This window comes from Hibiscus syriacus, unplaced genomic scaffold, assembly GCF_006381635.1.
Source record: "Hibiscus syriacus cultivar Baekdansim isolate YM2019G1 unplaced genomic scaffold, ASM638163v2 tig00006753_pilon, whole genome shotgun sequence".
Taxonomy (NCBI): Eukaryota; Viridiplantae; Streptophyta; class Magnoliopsida; order Malvales; family Malvaceae; genus Hibiscus; species Hibiscus syriacus.
This window is the reverse complement of record NW_024062111.1, coordinates 1,019,963-1,030,697: the sequence shown is the minus strand read 5'-3', so window position 1 is coordinate 1,030,697 and position 10,735 is coordinate 1,019,963.

The following is a 10,735-nucleotide window of genomic DNA, read 5'->3' as shown; positions in this document are numbered from 1 at the left end:
GCTATGAGGTTATTGCTACAAAGTTGTCAAGTCTTATTATTTAATAATGTGGATAATTAAACTTTCATAGTCGAGAGAGAAAATGTTTCAATTGCTCGAGAATATTTTAAATGGATATGTAAAGTTACATGGATTTTCTCAAGAAGGAAATGAAAGATTTTAAAATAAAAGTATTCTATTTAACTTAATCTTGAGTGAGATTATAGCAGTAAAACCTAGTGGGTTATGGTGCAATAGTAAACAATTGATAAAGACTCCAGGGGCTATGTTCCCGGTGAACCTGATGAAATTATCAATTGATAAGTTAAAATCATATTGAATATAAGTTGTTTGTCTCTAGAGATGATTATTTCATAAATATGCAGAGGTTATGGAAATTATAGTTTTTAGTGAGAAAGTAAAATCATCGCTCAAGGTGATATCGATAATGATTGTAGAGAAAAAAATGATGTCAGAAAGATATATATATATATATATATATATATATATATATATATATTATGGTTAATGTGATAGATACTCAAATAATAAAAGTAGAATTGTTTGATAATTTCACAAAAAATTGGGAATTTATAGATGTTTTTTCAGGTAAATTTATTGAGTTACCTCCATATCGAAAGGTGGAATTCAAGGTTAATAGTTATTAAGGTATTGATCATGTTTCTATGATTTAGTATTAAATGACTTAAACGAGTCAAGAGAATTTGAGACTCAATTATAAGAGTTGATTGATCAAAGTTTTATCAACTAGAGTATTTTATCTTGGGAAGTATGTGTGTTATTAGCCAGAAAAAAGATAAATCTATATGGGTATACATAGATTTTGACAGTTAAATAAGACTCTTTGAAATAAGAACTTGTTTGCCAAACTATTCAAATGTGAAACTTTGGTTAGCATAGATGGTTTCCTTCGATCATGTTGTTTCAACATAAGGTATAAGAGTAGATCTTAAGAAAAACTCATGTTGTAGTAAATTGGAAACTCCCAAAGAATGATCCTAAAGTTTGGATTTCTTTGGGGCTTGCTGTTTACTATCGACGGTTAGTGAAAAAACTTTTCGATGTTAGCTTTGCTGCTAACCAAGTTTTAAGGAAAATATGTCTTTTTGTATAACGAAAAAGGGTCAAGAGAGTTTTGAAATACTAAAGATGATTGTAACAAGATACTAGTGTTTATACAACTTGAGTTGGGTAAAGATTATGTGGTTTTTTCTAATGTATCTATCAACAGTTAAGGAAGTGTGCTTATGCAAAAAGGTAAGGTTGTGGTATATGCCTCAATAAAGTTAAAGACTCAGAATAGGAATTATCTACGCATGATTTAAAGTCGGCTGTAATTGAGTACCTTAAAAGATTTGATGTCATTAATTGTATAGTGAGCGTGCTATAGTTGTGCTAATTACAAAAATCTTATGCTTATCTAAAGAGAAAAGTAGTTGAATAGCAAGAAACCAAAATATTTTCTGAAAGTATCGCTTTGGAAAGAAGTATTGCGGTTGGAATGAGTTCAAGAATTATTGAACCTTAATAGATTTTATCAGTTAGCTTTTGTCTCCCAAAATGGACAAGACCTATAATGTTTTTATGTGTCATTGCTTATTAATGACCAATCAAATCAATTGCATGTTCTTACTTTGGGAAATGGAGTTTCGATTAAAATTGAATTATGAAAAAGAACCAATACAAATTTGGACTAGAGAAAAAAGAAACCGCGTAACAAAACGATTTCTCTAGTTGAAGTATTGTGGTAAACGCATAAAGTCTTTAAATTCGAGGATGAATTTTCTTAAGGGGAGAATTGTAATACCCTAAATAGTATATCAGTGACTAATTTGAAAGGAAATTAAAAATTTGGAGGACTAAATTGAATAAAAGATAAAGTATAAGAAATGACTTAAGTAAGACCAATGTGTAAGAGATAGATTAATGAAAGGGCATTTTGGTCTTTTTAAGTAAAATGAAATTAAAACCCATTTAAATATAGGGATTTAAGAAAAGGGAAAAGTAAGTCAAAGAAGCTATCTCTTCATCTTATTTTTCTTTACAGTGGGTTTTGCTCTCCTCTATTGCTCTAAAGGTAAACTTTAATTAATCAGTTTTTCCTTTTGATTATGGGTAGTTTTTGTAACCTTAAGTGATATATAAGCTTAAGGAAATGTTATATAAGGTTAAAACTATGAGATGGAAGAAATAATAGGGAATTAAGAAAATGGGTTTTGAAAGATATGTTAAGATATGAGTGTTTATTAATGTTTATTAGTAGTTTTGACTTGTCAAAGAGGTAAATGAAAGATTGGAAGCATTGGATGAGTTTAAAAACAAGTTATAATGTAGTGTGATTCTTAGAATCCAATGATATTGAAGGATTCTAGATGTTTTAAGTACTTAAATGAAGGAAAGTTAGCATGAATAAATAGAGAAGAGTTAAATAGAGTTGTTGAGGGTAAACATAAGGAAATTTGACCAAATTTGAGTATGTTTCGGGCTGAAAAATGGAAAATCTGGGTGATGGTATCGATACTGATAGAATAGTGCTGATACTCTAAGCTAAAATGGAATGAATCAACTGAGTAGTATCGATACTGATGCACAGTATCGATACTAAAGGGGGTATCGATACTATGAGGAAGGTATCGATACCATTAAAAACATAATGCAAAAATGGTATCAATACCGTAATAGAGTATCAGTATCATAGTATAGTAGTATCGATACCATGGTAGGGGTATCGATACTAAGGAGCCAGAAAATGTAGGATAGGCTAATATTATTATAGAAAAGTTAATAATAGGTACACTTGAGTAATGTTTAATTGTAATTGTTAGGAAATATACTAAAATTGATAGTATACATGTATTTAATGGATATGGAAAAGATCGAAATCAAGCTCCCGAGTCAAGCAAACCAAAAGGCAAAGGCCAAGTTCCGGAGTAATCAACTTTGTGTTGTGCCTATCAAAGTGAGGCAAGCCAGTTGAGTGCATTTATTGTGTATGTATATGTTACTGTAGTCATAGAAATATGATTGTTTAATAAATTTATGGTGATTACCAAATGGCACTGAGTGTGCAAAAAGTTAAGAAATTTATACTAAGTGTATGAATTTTCGTATGGGCACTTTGTGTGCAAAACTAAGAAATTCATACTAAGTGTATGAATTTTTGTATGGGCACATTGTGTGCAAAACTAAGAAATTCATACTAAGTGTATGATTTTCTGTATGGGCACTATGTGTGCAAACTAAGAAATCCATACTAAGTGTATAAATTTCCGTATGGGAAATATATGTGCAATTATCAGAAGTTCATAATAAGAAGGTGAATTTCCGTATTGGTAGTGAGTGAGTAATCCACGTAAATTATAGTAAGATTGGGGGATTATTACATTGGCACTATAGGTATAAACCATAGAGTGTATAATGATTTGAATAGTTGATTGATATTATGAATACTTATTATAGTAGAAACTGTTCTAAAATAAAATATTAATAGCCTAACTGTGCATTTGACAGAAATGTGTCAATTATGCCAGTTAGAAGAAAAGCTAAGTGCCTTTGAGGCCTAACTGTGTATTTGACAAAAAGGTGTCCATTATGCCAGTTAGATGAAAGTCTAAGTGCCTTTGATGCCTAACTGTGCATTTGACAAAAATGTGTCAATTATTCCAGTTAGATGAATGGCTAAGTGTCTTTGAGGCCTAACTGTGCATTTGACAAAAATGAGCCAATTATGTCAGTTAGATGAAAGGCTAAGTGCCTTTGAGGCCTAACTGTGCATTTGACAAAAAGGTGTCAATTATGCCAGTTAGATGAAAGGCTAAGTGCGTTTGAGGCCTAATTGTGCATTTGACAAAAAGGTGTCAATTATGCCAGTTAGATGAAAGGCTAAGTAAGTGCCTTTGATGCCTAACTGTGCATTTACAGAAATGTGTCAATTATGCTAATTAGATGAAAGGCTATGTGCCTTTGAGGCCTAACTGTGCATTTGACAGAAAGGTGTCAATTAAGCCAGTTAGATGAAAGGCTAAGTGCCTTTGAGGCCTAACTATGCATTTGATAGAAATGTGTTAATTATGCCAGCTAGATGAAAGGATAAGTGCCTTTGAGGCCTAACTGTGCATTTGACATAAGGTGTCAATTATGCCAGTTAGATGAAAGGCTAAGTGCCTTTAGGCCTAACTGTGCATTTGATAGAAATGTGTCAATTATGTCAGTTAGATGAAAGGTTAAATACCTTTGAGTAAAAGACTAGATGTATAGCAATGCATAATGTCGTATAAAAGGGCATGAAAGGATGCCATAAATGATATGTATAATAAACATAAAAAAGGGCATGAAAGGATGCCATAAATGAAATGCATAATCGCATTTAAAAGGCATTAAAGGATGCCATAAATGAAATGCATAGGGATACATTATCGACACGAAAGGATGCCATAAATGAAATGCATAGGGGTACATTATCGACACGAAAGGATTCCATAATTGAGATACATATGCTGCATTATAAGTATGAATGGATGCTCTCAATGAAAATAAAGAATAATGACTAAAGAGATAAATGGAAAAAGAAAAATATAAATAAAGTTAGGTATTCTAGGCATACTAAAAATAATTAAGGTAATTGTGAATGAAATACGGTTTAACTGAGGAGGATTATTGGATCCTTAAAGAATCTACTATTTAGTACGAACTAAATAAATATGAGATACTTATGTATGCATAAAGATTACTTATAATATTATGTCTCAATAAGTAAATACTTTAGTTGGCATGTAATTAAAGTATGAAAAATGCTCTGAATTGTATTTAAGTATAACTTCTTATCATATTTCAATTAAAGTTTTGCTTTATATTAAAAAATGTTATGTTTTAAGAAAATCTAGAAACAAAATTTTATGGCTTTTTAAAAGAATAATTATTTTAAAAGTGATGTTGTAACAACCCGATTTTCAAAATAATATTTAATTGAAATTGAAGGGTTTAATTATGAAAATTGGCGAAAATTGTGATTAAATTGAAAGATTTTAAAACTTGGAGATTTTTTTTAGAGTTAAAGAAAATTCAGGGACCAAGCCCTGAATTTATCCTTGGAGTGTCGGCAGACATTTGTTATTTATGCGTGATTTCTGTTTTGAAAAACAGAAATCAATTTCACAAATTCTTCCTCAAGTACACAACTTCCAAACTCGAACCCGACGCCGTCCGAATTCCGATCGTCATTTTGAAAGCACCATCGTGTTCGTTATTGAGTCAGGAACAATCCCCTCAATTTAATTGAAGCGAAACGCTGCCAAACGTCGTGAATTTCAAGTCAAAACATCGACGTTTTTTTTAGCTCAATCGCCTAGAAAATCCTAAATTCATCGCCAATCGTTGCTCCGTTTACGACACCTCCCGCACCATCGTGTTCCTTGTGCCGTTCTGAGTCCACCGGTGTTCTCCTTTTTCTCCGGAGGCGGCGGCGCGTGGGGAGGTGAACCGGTCAAACTTCCCAATTTGATGAATTCGAGCTCTTCGCCGTTCAAAAATTTGAACCGAGCTTAGTAAGTATCTCGAAAACGCTCAAAATAATTTTTAGAAATTTTTCCGTAATTTTTAGAGCCCCGGAAGACACCTCACGCGCCACACGCGCCGCCGTAGGGCGAGTGAGTGACCGGTTCAACCGGTTTTCTTAAGGGTTTGACCGGTCACGACCCGACCCATTGACCCGACCCGACCCGTTGACCCGACCGTTGATCGATGTTATTTTGGTAAATAATTCAGTTTTGGTGTTATTCTGGTAAATAATTCGGTTTTGGTGCTATTCTGGTAAATAATTCGGTTTTGGTGCTAGTCTGGTAAATAATTCGAAATGGTGCTATTTTGGTAATTATTTTAAAAAGGGTGCTTTTGTGTAAAATGTTCAGCAGCTTGTTGACCTCATTTGACCAGAACTTTGACCGGCTTTGACCGGCTATTAAACGAACGTTAATCTTTTCCAAGTATACCTATCCTGATAGTTTTCGACGTGCCGAATCCGTTCTCGTGGTCCGTTTCGTCAAATTCGAACCCGAAGGCCTCCAAATCGACGGTCAAAGTGGTTGACTTTGACTTTGACCAAGAATTTGAATTTTTCAAAAAGTCATGCTTTATGTTTTTCGACGTCCTGATTCCGATTCCGCAGTCCGTTTGGCCAAATTCAGACTCGAAACCTTCCAAATTAAAAGTCAAACCCGGAAAATGCTTATATACTTAAGAATTTTAGCTTTGAACAATTAAGTAAGATTTGGGCTGATAAATTATTATTGTTTGAAGTACAAAGACTCTCCGGATCGTTCGATAGCTCGACCCAACTCTTCTAGATCAGTTAAACCACGTGTGCCAGTATTCACCCGTTCGAAAACTGTAGCAGAGCGTGGTGAAACCAGCAATCAGTAGATTTGCTATTTGAACCTATTGTCGAGGTGTGTTCCCTACTTATTACTGAACTGTTTTATTGGTTTTAATATGTGGTACACCGAATTCATTGGTTATTGTTTTATGGATGCACCAATTTAATGTGACAATTTATGGAATATGGTTGCTATCTAATTTTTGTTTTGAAATGGTATATGAATACCATGTTTTTGGATTTATGGAATTTATGTCACGGTGCAATTGAATTTTGGAATTGAATTTCGATGGAATAGCTCTGATCAAGCTAAATGGGCCTAATGTGACTCTTGAGGGCCCCAAGATGTTTCATTAGGTCGGCTTTCCTTTGCTGTGTGCTTAGGGTAAGCTATATGGACTTATTGACTTGGGCTTAAGGATACAAGCTTCATAGCCTATCCTTAAGTCGGCTTTCTTTTTGCTATGTGCATAAAGTAAACTATATGGAAAATAATTTTGGGAACTACTGATGGTTAGAGCTTAAAGTATCTTCTGACCCATAAGGAGCTTAATTTGAGACAGCGTCGCTGGTTAGAGCTTCTAAAGGATTATGATTGAGTGATTGATTATCACCCTGGTAAAGCTAACATTGTAGCGGATGCTTTGAGTTGAAAGACGGTATCGGAGTTGAGGTCTTTAATGGCCAAGATGAATTTATATGACGATGGCACTTTGTTAGCAGAATTGCAAGTTAAGCCGACCTTGGTTGATGAGATCAAGGCTAAGCAGCCCCTTGATAGCTCCTTGCTTTCCATCTTTGAGCAAGTAGAGCAGGGGACAAACTCATATTACGCAATTGATCAGGATGAAGTTTTATGCTTTAAAGTAGATATTATGTGCCTGATGATGCTGTGTGAGGCAGACTATCCTTACTGAGGGCTCATAGTATCCATATGCTATGCATCCCGGAGGAGATAAGATGTACCGGAATTTGAGAGAGAGGTATCATTGGATTGGGATGAAGAAAGACATATCTGATTTTATGGCTAGGTGTTTGAATTGTCAACAAGTTAAGGCAGAACATCAACATCCATCAGGTTTGTTACAGCCTATCAAGATTCCTGAATGGAAATGGGAGCGTATTACTATGGATTTTGTTACTGGCTTGCCTATGACTCCTTTGAAAAAAAATTCAGTTTGGGTGATTGTTGACAGACTTACAAAGTCAGCTCACTTCATTCATGTTCGAGTAAATTATACTTTGGACAAGCTGGCAAGATTGTATATTTCAGAGATTGTCATATTGCATGGTGTTCCATTGTCTATTATTTCTGATCGAGATCCGAGATTTACTTCGAGATTTGGAAGGCGTTACATACGACTTGGGAACAAGATTGGATTATAGTACATCCTTTCATCCACAAACTGATGGTCAATCTGAGAGAGTATTCATATTCTGGAGATATGTTGCGGGGTTGCGTAATCAATTTTCATGGTAGTTGGGAGAACTTTTTGCCGTGGCTGAATTTGCTTACATAACAGTTATCAGACCAGCATTCGTATGGCACCCTATGAAGCACTCTATGGGCGTAAATGTCGCACTCCGATCTGTTGGACTGAGTTGCGTGATAGGAACGTTGGGACCTGAGTTAGTGCGTGAGACGGAGGACACAGTCAGATTAATCCGTGACCGTCTGAAAGAGGCATTTGATAGGCAGAAATCTTATGCAGATCAAAGGAGGAAGGATATACAGTTTGAGGTTGGAGATCATGTCTTTTTGAAAGTTTCACCATGAAAGAAAGTACTGAGATTTGGACATAAGGGTAAACTGAGTCCGCGATTTATTGGGCCGTATCCTATTCTGAAGAAAATATGACCTGTTGCATATCAGTTTGAGTTGCCTTCTGAGTTAAGTCATATTCATGATGTCTTTCATGTATCAATGTTGAGGAGATACCATCTAGATCCAGGTCACATTATTCAGGTTGAAGAAGTAGAGCTAAGACCTGATTTGTCATATGAAGAGGAGCCCATTCAGATCTTAGAGAGAGATGAACGAGTTCTTCGGAATAGGCGTATTCTAATGGTCAAGGTTCAGTGGAGTAATCGAGGCCCCTTAGAAGCTACTTGGGAGACATTGGAGTCAATGGAGGCTCAATTTCTTCATCTATTTTCATAAGGTAAATTTCGAGGATGAAATTTCTTGTAGAAGAGGAGAATTGTAACAACCTGATTTTCAAAATAATATTTAATTGAAATTGGAGGGTTTAATTGTGAAAATTGGCGAAAATTAGGACTAAATTGAAAGATTTTAAAACTTGGAGCTTGTTTTAGAGTTAAAAAAAATTCAGGGACAAGGCCCTGAATTTATCCTTGGAGTGTCGGCAGACATTTGTTATTTATGCGTGATTTCTGTTTTTTCAAAACAGAAATCAATTTCACAAATTCTTCCTCAAGCACATAACTTCCAAACTCGATCCCGACGCTGTCCGAATTCCGATTGTCGTTTTGAAAGCACCATCGTGTTCGTTATTGAGTCAGGAACAATCCCCTCAATTTAATTGAAGCGAAACATTGCCGAACGTCGTGAATTTCAAGTCAAAGCATCGACGTTTTTTTAGCTCAATCGCCTTGAAAACCCTAAATTCATCACCGATCGTTGCTCCGTTTACGACACCTCTCGCACCATCGTGTTCCTTGTGCCGTACCGAGTCCACCGGTGTTCTCATTTTTCTCCGGGGACGGCGGCGCGTGGGGAGGTAAACTGGTCAAACTTCCCAATTTGATGAATTCGAGCTCTCTGTCGTTCAAAAATTTGAACCGAGCTTAGTAAGTATCTCGAAAACGCTCAAAATAATTTTTAGAAAATTTTCCGTAATTTTTAGAGCCCCGGAGGACACCTCACGCGCCACACGAGCGACACGCGCCGCCATAGGGCGAGTGAGTGACCGGTTCAACCGGTTTTTTTAAGGGTTTGACCGGTCACGACCTGACCCGTTGACCCGGCCCGACCGTTGACCCGATCCGTTGACCCGACCGTTTACCGGTGCTATTTTGGTAAATAATTCAGTTTTGGTGTTATTCTGGTAAATAATTCAGTTTTGGTGCTATTCTGGTAAATAATTCAATTTTGTGCTATTCTGGTAAATAATTCGAAATGGGTGCTATTTTGGTAATTATTTTGAAAAGGGTGCTATTTGTGTAAAATGTTCAACAGTTTGTTGACCTCCTTTGACCAGAACTTTGACCGGCTTTGACCGGCTATTAAACGATCGTTAATCTTTTCCGAGTATACCTATCCTGATAGTTTTCGACGTGCCAAATCCATTTCCGTGGTCCGTTTTATCAAATTCGAACCCGAAGGCCTCCAACTCGACAGTCAAAGTGGTTGACTTTGACTTTGACCAAGAATTTGAATTTTCGAAAAGTCATACTTTATGTTTTTCAACGTCCTGATTCCGATTCCGTAGTCGGTTTGGCCAAATTTAGACTCGAAACCCTACAAATTGAAAGTCAAACTCGGAAAATGCTTATATACTTAAGAATTTTAGCTTTGAACAATTAAGTAAGATTTGGGGCTGATAAATTATTATTGTTTGAAGGTACAATAGACTCTCAGGATCGTTCGATAGCTCGACCCAACTCTTCTAGATCAGTTAAATCACGTGTGCCAGTATTCACCCGTTCGAAAACTGTAGCAGAGCGTGGTGAAACCAGCAATCAGTAGATTTGCTATTTGAACCTATTGTCGAGGTGTGTTCCCTACTTATTACTGAACTGTTTTATTGGTTTAATATGTGGTACACCGAATTCATTGGTTATTGTTTTATGGATGCACCAATTTAATGTGACAATTTATGGAATATGGTTGCTATCTAATTTTTTTTTTTTGAAATGGTATATGAATACCATGTTTTTGGATTTATGGAATTTATGTCACGGTGCAATTGAATTTTGGAATTGAATTTGGATGGAATAGCTCTGATCAAGCTAAATAGGCCTAATGTGACTCTTGAGGGCCCTAAGATGTTTCATTAGGTCGGCTTTCCTTTGCTGTGTGCTTATATGGACTATTGACTTACAAGCTTCATAGCCTATCGGTCTTTTTTTTTTCTATGTGCATAAAGTAAGCTATATGGAAAATAATTTTGGGAACTACTGATGGTGTACCAGAAGGGTTTAAACTAGATTTCAAAAGTTAAACTCTTTTACGAATTTGTGAGATTTACTGGACTATGATTTGTTTAATGTACCTATTGTGATTTTATGGAAATGTTGGGACACACTGAGCCTACTCACCTTTCGAAATGTTTTCCCTTTTCAGATACTGTTGGTTAGATACCTCGGTATGAGCACTTGGAGAATCAACATATCTCTTGAAGT